Genomic DNA, 21,643 nt, shown 5'->3' with positions numbered 1-21,643 from the left:
TTTATTCATAAATAAATTACAATATTTGACTCAGGTCATTACATTGATTCGAAATATCGGGTTGTCACACTTATTAAGACAATCACTTCACATAATTCATCATAGTTGGTCTTTGTCTTATCCAAGACATTGCAACTTACCAATTTCAAATGTACAAGAGTAAGAAACATTTTACCCTACATTTGACAAGTCTTTTAAACCTTTCTTAAGATTATGTTACTCAAATTACAATCTTGGAGTATGACTCTAAGAATTATTTTGGACGGAAGTACGACTCATCTTCTTGATTTAACCATTTCAACAATTTCTGAATCCTCTTCTTAGCTATAAGAGTGCACTAAGATGTCCTTAGAGGGTTAATTGTGATATGGTTTTCCATAATCATTAAGATTATCATAAAACAAGATACCACAGTACTCTCCCATCTTTTCAGATTTGAGAAACTTTTATCCTTCTTCCTGATTTGATTCTACTCATTCGTTCTGCTATACATTGAAACTTTTCCAATGTTTCAGAATTTATGCTTAAACTTGTAATCATAACCATATTTACTAGACCTTAGTAAATCATGACGAATAGTCTTTTCATTCTTTGTGGTGGACTTGACCAGTGCACAAGAATGTGTACTCGATCCTTTAGTCCTTCACTTGACTCACATATACATGTGATCAAGGAATTAGTCTTAATTTGCCAAAGATGAAAATTCTCATTCATCATACAATGTAACTTGCATGATTCCATGTTTTTGTCCAATGGAAACTTAGGTGATGAGAGTCTTTCCTTATTTGGTAAATTTTGACACTACTACAATTGAAAGAATCAAATCCATATTGCTAAAATTAGAAACAAACAAACACCAATTTTCACAAATGTCATTGCAAGGAGATATAATCAAATAAAACAAAACATTTTTTTCTTTATAAAGTGCGGAAAAAACTTTTCCTTACAATACAATTTCAAATGAAAACTATGTTATTACATGTTTCTAAGCAATCTGTCATAACTCCTAAGCAACAACTCAAAAATCCGATCTTCGAACCATGCGATCAAAATCCATCTTCGTGGTCAGATTCATCATATTCTTACTTCTAAGCTTCTTTCCCTTTGCTTGATCCTACAAAACATCAAAATGCAACCTTGTCACATTATGTATTAAGAATCAAAAATTAGGAACTTAATAGAGTTAGACAATAGACTTACCTGGAGTAGAACCACACAATCTGATTAAACTTCTCAGGTAGTCAGGGCAGCTTCGCTTCCAATGTCCCTTTCCTTGGTAGTAGAAACACACAGGCTTATATGGAACAGTCTCAGAATTGGCCTTTCTCTTATGATCATAACTTTTGACAATGGCCAATTCCTTTCCTTTAGGAGAAGGAATCTTTTCTGTGATGTCCATGTCAGCTTGGGATGTTGATCTTCCAGTCAGATTTTCTTGACCATTGCTCTAAATCATTGTTGATTCAGCAACAATTAGCAAATAGGTGAGATCAATTAGGGTCATGTCATGATCTATCACATAGTAGTCTTTAACAAACTCACTATATGACTCAGGAAGTGACTGAAGAACCCAGTCAATAGCCAACTTCCTTGGGAAGACGACACCCAACATCCTCAGCCTATCAATATGCAGCTTCATGTCCAAGACATGACTACATACAGGCCTTCCATCTTTGTGTTTACTATTCAATAGGGATTGAGTGATCCTGAACTTTTCAAGTCTTCGAGCTTGTGGGTCATGGAGAATGTGACAACCCGAAATTTCTATTATGTACAACCCTTCACTTCAATAGAAGTCAGAACAATTTCTGCTAATTTTCAAGCTTTTTGGAATAAGTTTTAGTATTTTAGGATTAGCACTTTAGGAGATATCAGGAGAGAGGATGTCCTAGGGTTTATTGTGCATCAATAAAGTTCCAAAAACTCCAAGAGTTTGGAGTTAACGGACCAAATGGCATTTGGACCATAAACCCTAATGACTATATATATGACACTTAGCCATTTTACACACTTTTTCACCATTTCAAGATAGAACTCAAATCCTATCAAGTAGAATCCGAATTTTCTTTCTTGATCTTCATCTTGTAAGTGTTTCTAGCCCTAATAAGTTGATATCTACCTTAATCTAGTGATCTAACATGATTTCATCCATGAAATCATTCCATATATGTAGATCTTCAAGTGTTCTTAGTTTCACCAAGAACACACACTAGTGTTCTTGGACTTTTAGCACATTCTCAATCTTCTACCTAGTAAATACTTCTATCCTAGAGTATTATAAAGCTTGTTATACTTCTAAACATCAAGAAAACACCCAAGAAACCAAGGATCGAAGGTGTTTACGGTCCAAGATGTTCTTGAACCGTAAACCCTAAAAAGGGTGCCAAAGTGTGCTCTAGTCCCTCGTAAGCCTTGGAAACTTCCTTAGCTCCCTTCCTTGATGAGTTAAGGGCTTGAAAACATCAAAAGACCATAAACCATATGGTTTTACGGTCGTAAACCCAAAGGAAAATGGTCTAACGACCGTAAACTCCATTTAGGAGTGAAATGGTGCCCTAATCCCTTCCATAGGATTATACTTCAAGTAGAAATGCTTCTAAGGACTTATGAGGCTTTAAAACACAAAGTGGTCAAAGAAGCATGATTTTACGGCCGTAAACTCATGGGTTTACAACCGTAAACTCAATGGGTTTTGGTCACAAAAACCGTAAACTCAAATGAAGGGTTCCCTTGAACCCTAGACTCAATAGCAATGTCCTACAACACTTAGATGCAATCCTTAGGACTTATAGCACTTATATAAGGTGTTTTGCATGTCTTAGGATGTCTTAACTTTGTTAATTAGTTGTTTAAAGACTAATTGGATACATATATGTGTTATTATATGTTAACTAGGATCATTGTACGTGTTCGAGTCTTCACTTGACACTTAGCATCCTATACAGTCCGTTCAGCCAAACCACTCACTACAGGTGAGTTCATACCCCCTTAATCAATATTTTAAATGTTTTTAAATGCTTTTATGGGGGGATACAAGTTGAAGCATGCTAGTTATTATATCAATCACATGTGATTAATAAGTAGCATACAAATGGATTTACTACTCTTTTAGCTATTTTACCAGACAGATCACTTAAAATGGCTTTCCAAAACGTTTTTACTTGTTTAAAACACTTAATCAAACTATCTTACATACTGAATGTTGCTTTTCAAACTCTATTACAATTGTGTTTCAAACAAAGGTTTCCTTATACTTTAAACTGTTCTTATCAAACAAATTGCTTTCAAATAGTTTTACAAACTGACATCAAGTCATCCTTTCTTAGTTACTAAACTTTTCAATGGTTTTACAAAACTTCTTTTATACTTTTATATTGTCAAATGCATGCCAATGTATGTATAGTTATACAAGTAATGTTTAAAGGACTTAGGAAGGCTACCTCGCTTTATCTCCTTTTCCTTGTTGGGATGTGGCCTTAGGGCATCAGTTATCCGTCCGAAGGTCGTCTAAATATTAGTTATATATTACGTCTACATATATAGACATAAAAGTTCTATCAGTCAATTCAATACCCTTAGGTAGCAAGGGTATACGTTCATGTTCATATGTACAAGTCATATTACTAGTAAACTACGATAGGCATAGCTTAGGAAGTTACTAATACTATTACTAGAACAAAGAATCTTACAATGAGTCAGGTCATTCATGAGTCAATACTTGCTAGATAGAGAGAACACACAATACAGCTAGTACACACAGTACATTTCAATACTTGCTAGATAGAGAGAACATACAATATAGATAGTACACACAATACATTTCAATACTTGCTAGATAGAGAGAACACACAATACAACTAGTACACACAGTATATTTCAATACTTGCTAGATAGAGAGAACACACAATACAGCTAGTACACGCAGTACATTTCAATACTTGCTAGATAGAGAGAACACGCAATACAGCTAGTACACACAATACATTTCAATACTTGCTAGATAGAGAGAACACACAATACAGCTAGTACACACAGTACATTTCAATACTTGCTAGATAGAGAGAACACACAATACAGCTAGTACACACAGTACATTTCAATACTTGCTAGATAGAGAGAACACACAATACAGCTAGTACACACAGTACATTTCAATACTTGCTAGATAGAGAGAACACACAATACAGCTAGTACACACAGTACATTTCAATACTTGCTAGATAGAGAGAACACACAATACAGCTAGTACACACAGTACATTTCAATACTTGTTAGATAGAGAGAGAACACACAATACAGCTAGTACGCGCAGAACATTACAATACATATAGGCTAGACAGAGGGAGAACATACAATACAGCTAGCACATTCATTACATATGCATTCATGCAGTTATGTGAGCCACTAAACGGGGCATGGCACTACCTGTCATGACCATTTTTGTATCCAGAATCTCCTTAATTGGGAAGCGTATGAGTTTGCGTATAGATCTATACTGGATTGACTATCCTACACGTTGCTGCTCGCTACAGTGGGACTTGCAAGTCCACGGGTGCCAAATGTCATTTTTTACGGCGTCTTACATCGTCGTTTTACTAGAGTCGGTAGCAGGATACAGGCTGATCACATGGTACTTTAAATTACAATTGGTTTAAGGTAGTTAGTACAGCAGTAGTTACTTATTACAATACTACAGTACTATAATATTTTTCCCATTACATTCACTTTGTGAATATTCACACGATGCACGGTAATGTAAAAAAACTATGTTTTTGGTTAATGGTAGTCGGATTTGGGAAAATACACACTCTTACAAGAGACACACAGATACTAGATGCCTTGGTAGAAGGCTACATTTAGTAGGAAACATAGGGTTTTCTAGGAGGTTCAAAACTTTTACATACTTACACTTAACATACTTACAAACACTTTCTTACAAATTCAGACACTAAAATACTTATGATCTCACCAGCTTTAAAGCTGATACTCTCTTTTAAAATAACTTGTATCCTCAGGTCAACAATAGACAGGTACCGATGCAAGGTTTAGAGAAGATGGAGCTCATTCAAGACTCATCTTTCATTTTGATTTATACTTTAGTGTTTATTAAACATGTCAGAACACACTTGTATTAAAATTATATTATTAATGCAATGGATGATGTTGTTTCTTGTTTACTACTATTCATTGTTGTGATACTGTAGATGACGTCCTTCGCCCTATAACCTTTCCACCGTTCTATGGTTTTGGGGTGTGACAGAGAATAATTGGAGGACGTGGAGGAAATGAAGTATTATTTTCACTTCCATGATCCAATAGTGGAATATCAAATTCAGAATGAAAGCTTGTTCTAGAAGATTTTGGAAGACCATAGTTGTCTAAGGCAGACATCTACAACGAAGAAATTCAAGTTAGTTGATTTATTCCTTAATATAACACCCAAATGAAATATTAAGGCTAGAACCCAACACAATATTTTACAATTTGGAAGAGGGATGTCGTAATCCAAACTGCAAAATATTTGAAGGTAAGTAAATAACGATTTACCAATTTACACCGCGAAAAATGAAAAATAATTTTAGGTTTTAAGTGAATTGAAATTCCTAGATCCTTTGAGATTCATTGAACAATTCAATGGCATGTTTAAATCTCGATTGTGCCCTTCAAGTTTATGACTGGGATGTTGAGGATTACAAACAAGGTGTGAATAACCATGCAAATTAGCTTGGTATACTCAATGTTACAATCACCTAATCAATGTGCCGGTTAACCACACATGCTACATTGATCTATGATTAACATCAATCTACCATTTGCCATGCACTGTCAGTCCTAGATTAGTGTGTCGGTTAATCACACACGCTCCACTGACGACTTAACAAGGTGCAAAGTGCAATTTCATGGGTTAGCATCATATTCACATTTTCCTAAGTAACTAAGATTGGGAATTTATAAGTATTTAGTTACTTTATATTTATCATTATACTTTTAATGAAGGGGGAATTAGAGTCCTATCCTACCCGTTCGGCTAACGACCCTCCACCAGTCAAGGAAGCGGTGGGTAAGAATGGACACCCATTAAACTGCCATTTTATAGGCAGTAACCTTATACCCCCCCCCCCTTATAGACCGGCTTCGTGAATAAGGCCTAATAATGGTAAGACTGACTTTACTCTTATACATATTATATATATATATATATATATATATATATATATATATATATATATATATATATATAGATATATTAAACCTATAATATTATAATTGTATAAGGGGTGAATTTTAAACTTTTAAAATTCTAGGGTTTGGAACTAAAGTATTCAAAAGTTGAAACTTTACAAATCCCAAAACTTGAGGGCACGTTTTGAACTATTCAAAAACCTTTGTAATCCATATCATATGAGTTTAATATATGCTTTAATGAAAAGACTCTTGGAAATCCATAACCTGAGGACAAGTTATGGAGTTCATAAAAACATTTATAGAAAAAAAAAACTCTTCAAGACCTTAACCTATGAGTTTAATGAAGACTTTTAAAAGAAAAAATTTTCATTTTCCATAACTTGAGAACAAGTTATGGAGTACACTAAAGGTTGAGAACAAGTTATGGAGTACACTAAAGGTCATAAAGATCATCAAATAAACTAACAAGCATGTCAAATAATGTCCATGAAATAGATTAAACTCATATGAACAAGATAATTCATATCAAACCAATTTCATGTAATTAGCATAATCATATAAACTAATACAAAACATGAAACTTTGACAATTATCTTATAAATTGGATAAGCATGATCATTACCACATCAAATTTATAAGTTCAAAAAACAGCTTAGGGTAATGATCCTTGTCTAATTCTAGCCAAAAAAACTCGGCGAGTTGGTCAGAATTGTGCTTGGACTCGGCGAGTCCACCATCCAGAACAGCAAAAACTCGATTTTACAACCTTTAACAACAAGTAGCATCAAGTATAATTGAAAACAACCCTAGGCTTTGATACCACTGAAGGGTTTTTGAGTATTCTAACACTCCTATGGTGTACATGCAACCCTAGATGCTTTGGATCTATGTTTTCTCTATTATACATGCACACATTCAATATTCCAAAGCATCATCCTAACTAACATACAATGAAGCATAAACAACATGAAATACAAGTTAGATGACATACCTTTAAGTGTAGTTGGAAGCCTTGAACCTTTAAGAGCTTAGCACCAATAGTATGAATGCCTCAAATGGAATCACAACACATCTAGGACAAAGGATAACTTGATAGAGGAAGTCTTACACTTAAAATCGGCTATGGCTCTCCAAGAACACATGCATGGGCCGATTTCATGAGATAGGGGTTTCTTATATAGTGTGGCTACATTAGGGTTAAACCATGTAAACCCTAATGTGAAAGACTTTCCATATTCTTCATGCTCCATGGGTTTAAATCTCCATGGGTTACCATATGGGTTTAGCCCAACATAAAGAACTATGGATCATAAGTCCACATTAGTAGAATGAATGATTTACATAATTAATCCTCATATATTTAATTAGTCTCTTTTGATCACAAAATTAATTCCAAATTAATTCTTGATCAATACTAATTAAATAATATGATTTCATATTAATATATTAGAAGTTATAATATATTAATAAATCATAAATAACCTCTTCTCAAAAGGCCATCCTATCAAATTGTCCTGATGATATGCAACCCAAATGGACCATGCTACTCTCTGGTCAAGTAGATACCAATTATAGTTATGGAATTTGACACTAATCCAACGCTAACGTCAGCGCCAAAATTCATCTCGTCACATGTTAGTTGTAGCCAGCAACTCCAGATAGGCAATCGGACCATATAAGATCAACAGTATGACTCTTATACCTGTCATTAGTCGTTCCATGTGGATTAACGGTTATAAAAATAGAAGGTTTTCAACAAGAAACATAGTCTTAGTATACCCAACAACATATCCCAAATGGCTTAGAAAATGAACTAAACTCGGATGGCTTTAGAAACAACGTCACACCTACAGGGAGACCCTAGAGTTTTGGATCCTAACAATGTGTCTAGGCATCCTATTCCTAAACTACCCGTTATAAGATTGTTGAATATTTATGATTTTGTTGTTTAGGAATAATATTTGATTGTAGTCTTTTAGTATTTAAGATACATAAGACTTAATGGATTTCCAAATTTCTATTGTCTGTTATGACAAAATTTGGGCATCATAACGACTACTTTTATAATATTTTCTAGTTTTCAACCAATATGAAACCAACAATTCCCATGATATTTATAATTCATGGGATGAATACAATACAATATTTCGCAAATAAATACTCTTAAGACTTTAAGTCGATCATGTTATTTATTGCAATAGAAACCCATAACTTAGTAAAAATGAGTTATATTTTTATATTTAATATAAAATATATTAATAAATTTTACATTCATTTTTACATAACTTCTATATATTAAAAGTAAAATTTCGATAATTTTAACTATTAATTATTCGATTTCATAAATTTGACTTTTCTACCAAATATAACAATGTACGTTCATTTTATATGCTAGTAAAATTTTTGATCATTTTCATTTTTGTGACTTATAATATCAATTGTGTTATTATAGCAATTTACTTATAATCTTGTGATTTTTCTTAATAATTATATTCATATTCCACGTAAAGTACAAATATATCGTCTTTTAACAATCTACTTTAACTTAATAGATTTACCGGTGATTTATCACATTTTTACATTGCTATATCATAAAATTTTAACCAATAATAAAGTATGATGCTATTTTGTATATAAAACTTGAAAATCATCAAAACTTTAATAGACACGCATATATTCTCCCCCAAATATTAGAACTGTAAAAGAGGAACTGTAGAAACTTACATTCGATGCATAATCTCGATCTAAGCTCGGTTTTGGTGAAGCTTCACGTGAGAAACCACATCTTGACATCGTTTTGAACTAAAAAAAGGCCCAGGACTATTTTTATATTATTTTAAATCAAATGGACTTGTAAAAAAAAATAAGTTGTTTTGTAATTCATCTCACACAAGGGAGCATTTTATGATAAATTATATCCAAAGAGGGACCATTTTTGTAATAACTTAATCCATTGGGGCCTAGTTTGATTTAACTAACAAGGGTTGTGTTTTTCAAAATAAATCAATTGTTGGGTTATTTAATGTATTGTGTCAAATTTTGTTATCTATGTATTTAGTCTTTTGTTAACGGGTTGGGTCAGTCCATTCGTCATTATGATTTTCTTGGGTTAGACTATTTATTATGCATGCATGTATCATTTTAGGGTTAATCGATTTTATTGCCCACTTAGCTTTAACAAAATATTTCTTGCTGGATTCTTCTAAAACTTTGATAATATTAAGCATTCGGAACATCTTTGATCATTGTTCTTGTTATTTTGATTCACTTTATTGTTTAGAATCTATCGATCTTAAGTTTATTGTTCCTACAATTGGTATCAGAGCAGGAGATTGTGTAACTCATATGCTAATCTTCTGTCAAGTTCTGTTAGGGTTTGCGTTTTTGTTGGATCTGTGTTGTCGTATTCATCATTTCTATCGATTGTAGACGTCAGATCTAGTTCTCAGTTTTACCCTAAACTTGTTTATTGTTTTACACATCTGATTCTATACAAGTTTTTATGATTCTGTAAATCATACAACACGAAGATCCCCATACTTTTTCTTTCAATCTGTAACAGCCCGGAATTCCAGGTATTGTTATATTTATGATTTTGGGTGTTTTAAGAGGGGACTCGGCGAGTTGGAGCTCAGACTCGCCGAGTAGGGACGCGATTCTGGACGCGGGTTCGCGACTGGACTCGACGAGTCCGGATATGGACTCGGCGAGTCTGCGCTGTTTAGCGAAAACCCTAACCGTTCAAGGATGGGACATATATAAGGGGCCTTATGGCCGTCATTGTTCACCCTAGTCCTGTGAGTGAAACCCTAATTCGATTGTGAGCATCTGGAGCAAGGTAGAAGACCATTATTGATCTTGGAAGTGTTATTTTGCAAGGAGGAGGAGGCTTGGTTAAGGGAACAGCAAGAGAAGCCACATTCTGAGGATTGGGGACACAGAGAAACGTTGTTCAGGTATTATTTTCGAGTTGCATTCTTCTATGTTGATGTGTATATGGATTTAGGGTTTATTGAACCCTTTTGTGGCTAGATTGAGTGTTTCCTTAGTCCCCCAAGCGATTGGAACCTTTTATTGGGACCTTTGGAAGTCCAGAGTGTCCCATGCCTGAGCATTTCGGGAATCAATGGAGGTTTTGGATTGGAATCCTTATGCCTTAGGTCAAAATGTAAATTATGAGTCATGGGGTGTATTATGAGCACCGAAATGAGGACTTTACGTGATGAACCAGTCTAGGAAGGCCAGACCTATGAATTGTCGGAGCAGATCTGACCTTAGGAAGCAGTTTGAGTGGTTGCATGGCATGGACTCGCCGAGTCCGATGAACAGACTCGGCGAGTAGCTTGAAGATTAACTGGGACTCGCCGAGTTGTTCTTCAGACTCGGCCAGCTGAGTCGGGGTGGCCCCGCGATTCTTCCAGGAGGAACTCGTCGAGTCAAGGGGGATACTCGACGAGTAGAAAGGGAATCTTAGAGAATTGGTGAGGACGTCTAGACTCGCCGAGTCGCCCTAGCACTCGCCGAGTCCGGTCAAGTTGACCGTTGACCGTTGACCGTTGACCAAGGTTGACCTATGGTTGACTTCTTAGGGATAGTCAAACTTAGAAGATAAAAGTGTTAATAAGAGATGTATGATGTTATAGGGAGATTGTAGCTCGACGGATCGAGCACGAGTGACTTCGGGATTTGCTAGCCTTCAATATTCACGAGGTGAGTCTTCTCACTATACCGTACCCGGAAGGGTTTGACTGTGTGACCGGAAGGTCGGATATGATATGTGATATATATGCTAAATGTGATAAGTTAATTGTTATGCGTGCTATGTATGTTTATGTGGGCCGGAAGGCAATATGTTATGGGCCGGAAGGCGATTATGTTATGGGCAGGAAGGCGTTGTGTTGTGGACCGTAAGGTTGGCGTGGGTAGGACCGGAAGGTTTACCCAGCAGGGACGGAAGTCCCCTGAGATACAGGGACCGGAAGGTCAGGGCCTGGAAAGGCGTATGTGCGTAAGTTGTATTTTGGGGAACTCACTAAGCATTTATGCTTACAGTTGTTATGTATGTGTTTCAGGTACTAGCGAGGACCGTGGGAAGGCGCCGGCGTGATTTGTACACACTGATAGATGTTTTGTGATCTTGGGATTCATATGATTTGTATTTTGACATGACACTTGGAATGTTTATGCCTTGTTTGAATGAAAATACTTTATTTTGAAATGAAAATTTTGTTTGAAAATTTACGTTGTTACAAATTGGTATCAGAGCCTTGGTTTGAGGGATTCGGGTGCACCTTCGGGCGTAACTGAACTCAAACCGAGGATTTGAGGAAAACTTTTAAAATAAAGGCATAAACTTTTGTAACTGATTTTGTGGTAAACAAGAAAGAAGTAGTGTGTACGATCAGTCAGCGCCCGAACGGTAAAGATCCCCAAAATACCTTACAATGTTATGTTAAGAGATAAGATATGATGTGAACTGTTATGCATGCTAGAAGACTAGGTATTCATGATAGGACTAGAGTGGCCTGATTTGTGATGCCTTAGTCTAGGGAAGTTTGCCGATATGAGATGCTTTGATAGCGTACAGATAGATAGTGCATATCAAAAGTAGAGTACTCACCATCCGGGGTTTGGGGAGGAAGATTTGGGATGAATGCTGATGCGGTGTGGTCGGTAGTATTGGGCCCGTACTACCGAAGACACCGGGTCAGTAGGAGACCCAAGTAAGAATCCCTGGATATCGGAGACTGAGTAGGGTTGCGTTATCGAGTGCGATTATACTCGATGGAGTCTCTGATAGTTTTATGTCGTATTTCAGAGACATCATGGTTAGACCACGCCACGGAGCGAGTACGAGCGGTGGAAGTGACGAGGAGATTCGTCAGATGATTCATCAGGAGGTGGCTGCAGCGATCCGGGCTAAGATTCCGGAGATGTTTGGGTCTATTAAGACCACCTTGATGGAGACTTTTGATGAGCGATACGCCGCATTGACTGAGGCTGCAGCCGCTGCAGCTACCGCAGCTGTGGTCGCTGCCAGGCCACAGGGGGGTGACTCGTTGCTGTTTCGGGAGTTCAGCAACACGAAGCCACCTGAGTTTGATGGGACACAGGATCCGATTGTTGCGATGAGGTGGACCGCTGATATTGAGGGGTGCTTCTACACTTGTTCATGTCCGAAGCATCTGAGGCTACGGTTCGCTTTGAACCAGCTCCGTCTGGGAGCGAAGGATTGGTGGAAGTTCGTGACGGCGAACTTCACTTTGGCAGAGATTTCAGCAGTGACATGGGAGGGGTTTACCTCTATGTTCAGAGACGAGTACGTTCCCCCGGTGGAGAGGAAACGATTGGTTCAGGAGTTCTTGACCCTCAAGCAGGGTACTGATTCGGTTGCGATGATCATGCGGAAGTTTCATGAGAGGGCGATGTTCTGCCCTGAGCTGGTGTCCACAGAGCAGGCTCGGATGAGCCGGTATTTGGGTGTTTTGAGGAGGGATATCCGGGAGTTTGTGTCAAACTCCACCTATCATACCTTTGCTGAGCTTCAGGCGAATGCCAGGAAGCGCGAGATCGAGTTGGACACCCAGGCCAGGGAGGAGGCCGAGTCTCAGCGGGTGGACCGACGGCCGGCTCAGTCTCAGCTGGCAGCCAAGCGGACTAAGTCCGCCGATTCGAGGATGGGAGGTCCGAAGGGCCACACTTGCGGAAAGTGTGGCAAGGGTCATGAGGGGGCATGTCGATCTGGTGCTTGCTACAAGTGTGGCAAGGAGGGGCACATCGCTAGGGATTGCCCAAGGGGTTTACGGTTTGCTTTCATTGCAACCAGACAGGCCATCGGAAGGCCGAGTGCCCTCAGCTTCTTTAGGGATCTGCACCTACTGCCAGGGCTACTGAGACTCGACCGGTGAAGGCCGAGGCCCCGAGGGCTCGTGGGAGAGCCTTTCAGCTGACTGCGGAGGAGGTCCGCGCTGCGCCCGATGTTGTGGCAGGTATGCTTTATTTCATGTATTTATTTTGATGTCGAGATGTTATGCTTATGTTATGATATGCGTAGGTACTTTCCTTGTGAACTCTGTGCCTGCCTTAGTGTTATTTGACTCGGGTGCGAGTAGGTCCTTTGTATCTTTGGCTTTTAGTCAGCATATCAGCGTTAGTCGTGAGTCGTTGAGTCGGCCTCTGAGAGTTTCTATAGCTGACGAGAGAGTGATTTGTGCCACGGAGGTTCTCCGGGGATGTGTGTTAGAGATTTTCGGGGTTGAGTTTCCAATTGATCTGATTCCTATTGCGATGGGTGATGTCTATGTCATTGTGGGCATGGACTGGTTGAGCAGATTCGGCGCCGTCATCGACTGTGAGCGTTAGCTGGTGACTATACGAGACCCTAGTGGGGGAGTTCTTTCGGTGTACGGCGAGGGTACCCGTTCGGGATCAGCTTTTTGTTCGGCCGCTAGGGCGAGCCAGTGTCTACAGCAGGGCTGTAAGGGTTATGTGGCGTATGTGATGGATACGCGGGAGGTTTCCGAGAGACCGAGATCAGTTGAGGAGGTCCCAGTGGTGCGTGAGTTTCCAGATGTTTTCCCCGAGGAGCTGCCGGGAGTACCTCCTGTGAGGCAAGTAGAGTTTGGTATCGATCTGGTTCCGGGGGCCGCGCCTATCGCTAAGGTGCCTTATCGTCTTGCACCTCCAGAGATGCAAGAGTTGTCCTCACAGCTTCAGGAGTTGCTGGGGAAGGGATTCATTCGGCCGAGCAGCTCGCCGTGGGGAGCACCTATTCTGTTCGTCAAGAAGAAGGATGGTTCACACCGGATGTGCATTGATTACCGGGAGTTAAACAAGTTGACGGTCAAGAACCGTTACCCGTTACCGAGGATCGATGATTTATTCGATCAGTTGCAGGGAGCGTCTTGGTTTTCCAAGATCGACCTGAGGTCAGGGTACCATCAGGTGAGAGTGCGGGATGAGGACGTCCAGAAGACAGCGTTTAGGACGCGATATGGGCATTATGAGTTTGTGGTGATGCCTTTCGGGCTCACCAATGCCCCGGCTGTGTTCATGGATCTCATGAACAGGGTATGCAGACCGATGTTGGATCGGTCAGTGATTGTATTTATCGATGATATTCTAGTGTATTCGAGATCTAGAGAGCAGCATGAGGAGCATTTGAGGGAAGTCCTTGAAGTATTGAGATCGGAGAAGCTTTATGCAGAGTTCTCCAAATGTGATTTCTGGTTGCGGGAGGTCCAGTTCCTAGGACATCTCGTTAACCAGGAAGGGATTCTGGTCGATCCGGCCAAAGTCGAGGCAGTGATGAGCTGGGAAGTGCCGAAGTCACCATCGGAGATCAGGAGCTTCCTTGGGTTGGCAGGGTATTATCGGAGATTTATTAAGGATTTCTCCAAGATCGCAGTGCCGCTCACCAGATTGACCCGGAAGGGTGTTGCATTCTCATGGGGTCCCGAGCAACAGACCTCTTTTGAGACACTTCGCCAGAGATTGTGCGAAACCCCGGTGTTAGCTCTCCCGGAAGGGATGGAGGATTTTGTAGTTTATTGTGATGCATCTATTTCGGGGTTGGGTGCAGTTCTGATGCAAAGAGGGCATGTAATAGCATATATGCATCGAGGTAGCTGAAGCCTCACGAGACAAGATATCCCACGCATGATTTAGAGTTGGGGGCAGTAGTGTTCGCTCTCAAGATTTGGCGTCACTACTTGTATGGGGTTCGATGTACGATATATACGGACCATAAGAGCTTGAGGTATTTGATGGATCAGCCCAACCTAAATATGCGTCAGAGGAGGTGGTTGGATGTGGTCAAGGATTATGATTGTGAGATCCTGTACCACCCAGGCAAGGCTAATGTGGTAGCCGATGCATTGAGCCGTAGGGCGGAGAGCACTCCACTGCGAGATGTATGTTTGAGATTGCCTGTGATAGCCCCAGTATTGGATGCTATCCGTGGGCCACAGGCCGAGCCTGTGCGACCAGAGATGCAGAAGAGAGAGCGGGCCGTTGGGTTGGTTTCAGAGTTCGTTACGGATGGACGAGGGCTTATGACGTTTCAGGGTCGGATTTGGGTACCTTTCGTGGGTGGTACGCGTATTACTTTGATGGAAGAGGCTCATCGGTCGAAGTTTTCGATCCATCCGGGGGCTACGAAGATGTATTTGGATTTGAGGAAAGAGTATTGGTGGCCCTGTATGAAGAGGGACGTCGCATGGTTCGTTGAGAGGTGCTTGACCTGCCGCAGGGTTAAGGCCGAGCACCAGAGACCGCATGGCAAGTTGCAGCTATTGGAGGTTCCCGAGTGGAAGTGGGAACAGATCACTATGGATTTCATCACCAAATTGTCGAGGACTGCCAGAGGAGTTGATGCAATTTGGGTGATCGTGGATAGGTTGACGAAGAGCGCTCACTTCCTTGCCATCAGTGAGAGTTCTTCAGCGGAGAAGTTGGCAGAGATATACGTGAGAGAAGTGGTATCTCGGCATGGGGTGCCGATCTCGATTGTTTCAGACCGTGATGTGCGCTTCACTTCCAGATTCTGGAAGAAATTCCATGAGGAGTTGGGTACTAAATTGCATTTTAGTACCGCATACCATCCCCAGACAGACGGTCAGAGCGAGCGAACGATTCAGACGCTGGAGGACATGCTTTGAGCGTGTGTGTTAGATTTCGGGGGTAGCTGGGATGCGTATTTACCCTTGGCAGAGTTTTCCTACAACAACAGCCATCATTCGAGCATTGGTATGCCACCCTTTGAGCTGTTGTATGGTAGGAGGTGTCGGACCCCCATTTGCTGGGGAGAGGTGGGACAGAGAGTGATGGGCAGTACAGAGATCGTGCTTCAGACGACAGAGTAGATTCAGCAGGTTAGACAGAGGTTATTGACCGCCCAGAGCCGACAGAAAAGTTATGCAGACAGACGCCGGTCCGAGCTTGAGTTTCAGGTCGGCGACTTTGTACTCCTGAAGGTCTCTCCTTGGAAAGGAGTGATTCGATTCAGGAAGAGGGGCAAGTTGGGACCCCGGTATATTGGGCCTTTTTGTGTGATTGCGAGGGTAGGACGGGTGGCCTACCGTTTGGAGTTGCCAACGGAATTGAGACAGATCCACGACACTTTTCATGTGTCGCAATTGAGAAAGTGTATAGCCGATGAGTCGGCAGTAGTTCCACTGGAGGACATTCAGGTGGATGCGAGCCTGAATTATGCCGAGAGACCAGTGGCCATCAGAGATCGGAAGATCAAGGTTCTGAGGAATAAGGAGATACCTCTAGTGTTAGTTCAGTGGCAGCACCGGAAGGGATCGGAAATGACCTGGGAGCCGGAGCGTGAGATGCGGGAGCAGCATCCGGAGCTATTTTCAGAGTGAGACTTCGAGGGCGAAGTCTAGTCCTAGTGGGGGAGAATTGTAACAGCCCGGAATTCCAGGTATTGTTATATTTATGATTTTGGGTGTTTTAAGAGGGGACTCGGCGAGTTGGAGCTCAGACTCGCCGAGTAGGGACGCGATTTTGGACGCGAGTTCGCGACTGGACTCGACGAGTCCGGATATGGACTCGGCGAGTCTGCGCTGTTTAGCGAAAACCCTAACCGTTCAAGGATGGGACATATATAAGGGGCCTTATGGCCGTCATTTTTCACCCTAGTCCTGTGAGTGAAACCCTAATTCGATTGTGAGCATCTGGAGCAAGGTAGAAGACCATTATTGATCTTGGAAGTGTTATTTTGCAAGGAGGAGGAGGCTTGGTTAAGGGAACAGCAAGAAAAGCCACATTCTGAGGATTGGGGACACAGAGAAACGTTGTTCAGGTATTATTTTCGAGTTGCATTCTTCTATGTTGATGTGTATATGGATTTAGGGTTTATTGAACCCTTTTGTGGCTAGATTGAGTGTTTCCTTAGTCCCCCAAGCGATTGGAACCTTTTATTGGGACCTTTGGAAGTCCAGAGTGTCCCATGCCTGAGCATTTCGGGAATCAATGGAGGTTTTGGATTGGAATCCTTATGCCTTAGGTCAAAATGTAAATTATGAGTCATGGGGTGTATTATGAGCACCGAAATGAGGACTTTACGTGATGAACCAGTCTAGGAAGGCCAGACCTATGAATTGTCGGAGCAGATCTGACCTTAGGAAGCAGTTTGAGCGGTTGCATGGCATGGACTCGCCGAGTCCGATGAACAGACTCGGCGAGTAGCTTGAAGATTAACTGGGACTCGCCGAGTTGTTCTTCAGACTCGGCGAGTTGAGTCGGGGTGGCCCCGCGATTCTTCCAGGAGGAACTCGTCGAGTCAAGGGGGATACTCGACGAGTAGAAAGGGAATCTTAGAGAATTGGTGAGGACGTCTAGACTCGCCGAGTCGCCCTAACACTCGCCGAGTCCAGTCAAGTTGACCGTTGACCGTTGACCGTTGACCAGGGTTGACCTATGGTTGACTTCTTAGGGATAGTCAAACTTAGAAGATAAAAGTGTTAATAAGAGATGTATGATGTTATAAGGAGATTGTAGCTCGGCGGATCGAGCACGAGTGACTTCGAGATTTGCTAGCCTTCAATATTCACGAGGTGAGTCTTCTCACTATACCGTACCCGGAAGGGTTTGACTGTGTGACCGGAAGGTCGGATATGATATGTGATATATATGCTAAATGTGATAAGTTAATTGTTATGCGTGCTATGTATGTTTATGTGGGCCGGAAGGCAATATGTTATGGGCCGGAAGGCGATTATGTTATGGGCCGGAAGGCGTTGTGTTGTGGACCGTAAGGTTGGCGTGGGTAGGACCGGAAGGTTTACCCAGCAGGGACGGAAGTCCCCTGAGACACAGGGACCGGAAGGTCAGGGCCTGGAAAGGCGTATGTGCGTAAGTTGTATTTTGGGGAACTCACTAAGCATTTATGCTTACAGTTGTTATGTATGTGTTTCAGGTACTAACGAGGACCGTGGGAAGGCGCCGGCGTGATTTGTACACACTGATAGATGTTTTGTGATCTTGGGATTCATATGATTTGTATTTTGACATGACACTTGGAATGTTTATGCCTTGTTTGAATGAAAATACTTTATTTTGAAATGAAAATTTTGTTTGAAAATTTACGTTGTTACACAATTTGTCTGGTAGCATTGGTTCTACAACCAAGATCCCAATCCTCTTCCCACAGGATTATGAAGTCTGGGCCTTACACTTTGAAGATTATGTTATAGGTCTTGAAGAACACAACTTAACCATATGGCAAGCAATGACACAATAGACGTTTTCTCACACAGCAACTCAGAAAGTTATCAAAACTCAAGTTGAATACAATGCTTTTCTTGTTGAACACACAAATATTCCTCAAGATGAAAAAGAGAAGTTGTTAAGTAACATCAAGGCGTTGATGATAATAAGGTTTGCTCTTCCTCCAGATCCTTTTCATCTGGTGAGTGCATGTGAGACGGCAAAGGAAATCTGGCATAGGTTAAAGGAACTCTATTCAAGCGATGTTGATTTGGAACACTCGGTTCAAACATTGTTGTTATCAAAGTCTGGTGCTTTTGTTCAAAAGCTAGAACAAAAACATGATCAAACATTCAATCATTTTAATCATCTTCTGAGTAGGATGTTAAAACATAAAATCAAGCATGAAATAATAGAGCAAAAAGTCACGTTTATGAATGGTGTAAGATCGGAATGGAAAGCAGTGGTACCCACAGTAAAAGCTCATGAATAGTTTGAGAGCTATACATTGGCAAAGGTTATGGGGATTCTAAGATCCCACAAAGATTAAGTGATGAAAGATGTAAAGCTTGTGTCCAGCATGAGTTCGTTGGCCATGGTTGTGAAGGGAAAAAAGATGGCTAAAGAAGAATCCGAATCTGACCTTTCGGATTGTGATCTTACAAAAGAAGAATATGCTCTGTTGGTGTCTAATGCCAAGAGGTTTGCTAAAAAGAACTTCAGGCGCTTCAAGAACAAGAATAGGATGGGAAACTATAGTTCAGATAAGCCAAAAGATGAGAGCTTCAAGAACTCTCAAAAGGATGAAGAAAAACAAGAGAAAAAGTTATTAGGAGATTCTAGCTATGAATGCAATTACTGCCATGGAAAGAATCATTTTGCTAAGGAGTGCATGTTGAAAAGGCTGAATGAGAAGAAGGAGGTAGAGAAATATGAAGCCTACTATCTTCAAAAGATAGAGGAGTTGAAGAAAAAGAATGTTGGGAATGCGAAGCCTGCTTTGATTGTGCAGGAAGGTATTGATGATTTTGGAAGTGTTGAAGTATGGTCCACTGATTCCGAAGATGATGAGGTTCGGAAATCTATGCATGGTGGATGTTTTGTTGCTAAGTCTGAAGCCAAGGAGTATGAAGGCAGATGTCTGATTGTTCAGAGCGGGGTCTCGGAACAGAGGGTAAACGCGACTGATGGCGGTCGGCCCTCTGAAAATTGTTTTGCTGCGAGACCTATTTCTGAACAGGTGAGTGAATGTGATACGCTCATTAGTAAGGTACACGCTATACTCCAATCTATTAATATTCCAGTTACTCATTAAGAATTTGAATTAGATGATTTAAATTACACTGTCTCTAATTTTAGCGATAGTTAAAAAAGAACACATCAAAGCAATTCTAACCTAAACGATCAAATCAGTAGGGTAACAAATAAAAGTGACGAGAGAAGGATTTGGATAGAGAAGTCAGAGTTAGAGCTAACCAAATCGAAGGATGGTGTGATTTATCTTAAGAGAGACAATTTAGCACCTTTGAAACAAAGAAACATTTTCTGTTTAATTGCAAGATTTTATATTTTAATATCACTCAACTGCATCTTGATTGTGAAATAGGTAAAAATATACATGTAACAGCCCAAATTTTCAATAAAAATTTTTATTTTTAAATAACGAAATCATTTACATAAATTATAAAATCCCAATCATGATTGTTTTCAAAATCCATAACATCAGATAAATTATTCATGAATCAAAGTGTCCCCAAAAAATGCCAGAGAGTGCATGTCGCCCCATCACGTCGGGCCCTTGCCCTTAGATCCTGAATTACCTGAAACAGCCAACAAACTGTAAGCTAATGTTTAGTGAGTTCCCTAGAGCATACCCCATGTAAACCACATAATCATATAATACATATCAATCATATAAGTGATGCATATAAACATATGAGGATGCCTTGGACACCCACCAGGGTCTTACTCTAGGATGTCATGGGCACCCCCACATGGTCTTGCACCTATGTGCCATGGGCACCCCCATGGTCTTACTTGGAACACCATGGGCACCCCCACATGGTCTTACAACCAAGTGACATGGGCACCCCCATGGTCTTACTTGGAACACCATGGGTACCCCCACATGGTCTTACAACCAAGTGTCATGGGTACCCCCATGGTCTTTACCTGCAAATATCACAACAACAACTAGCATACCACATAGAATATAACCAACTAGTGTACCACATATCACAAAATGGGACAGCCTTGGTGCCTTCGACCCATTGGTAAGGTGAGGAGACTCACCTCTCAAGAAATGTTGAACTGATACGATTAAATCCTTACTCACCGCTCTGAACTCAACTGTCTACAATCATCATGTGACTAACTTCGTAAAAGTCCCAAAATACCAAAGATACCCTTAAAGTCAAACATGGTCAACCATGGTCAGAGTCAAAGTCAAAGTCAAAGTCAAGGTCAACAGTCCATGTTGACCCAACTCATCGAGTGTATCTGGAAACTTGTCGAGTCCCTTCAGTGTTCAGAAAATTGGGGAAAACCCTAGCCAACTCGCTGAGTTATCTCATCAACTCGTTGAGTTCTCTCAGTATCCAGAAATCGGGGAAACCCCGAGCCAACTCGTCGAGTTCCCTTGTGAACTCGTTGAGTTCTTTAGTCTGCCAACCCACTTAATGCATTAAGCCCCTCTTTCTCGAATCCAAAGGTTCCAAACTTCAGATTCCTAACCATAGAGACAAGTAGGAGGGTAAAGTTTCCAACTTTACCCCCTGGCATCATCTAATAAGCTTTAGACCCAAACCCTAGCTCCTTTCAAGAGGGTCTTGACCCATTAGGCCTCTAGCTCTTTGCTTCAATGCTTCATATTGCAGATCTGAGGTTCTAGGGTGGTTTAATCACGTAAAGTTTCTAACTTAACGTCCATGCATGGAATTAAGGGTCTAAAACACTCCAACATGGCTTATTAAGGGATTTAGGGCATGAGGAAGGGCCATGACTTAATAAAAATGGAAACTTTACATCAAAAGAGGCCATTAGATGTCCAGATCTAAAGTCATAGCTTCAAGTAATGCGCAAAACCAAGAATGGCCCAAGAATAAGCTAAAATGACACAAAAACCTCTAATGGAGAGATCTAGCAAAAGAATGATCAAGGTATCATATTTATACCTCAATATGACTACCTCAATAGTGAAGACACCGGATCTACAGCCTCTTCCTACATCTATGCACTT

This window comes from Lactuca serriola, chromosome 2 (genome assembly GCF_051521515.1).
Source record: "Lactuca serriola cultivar US96UC23 chromosome 2, Lser_US96UC23_V15, whole genome shotgun sequence".
In the NCBI taxonomy this organism is placed as follows: domain Eukaryota; kingdom Viridiplantae; phylum Streptophyta; class Magnoliopsida; order Asterales; family Asteraceae; genus Lactuca; species Lactuca serriola.
Note: the sequence above shows the minus strand (reverse complement) of the source record.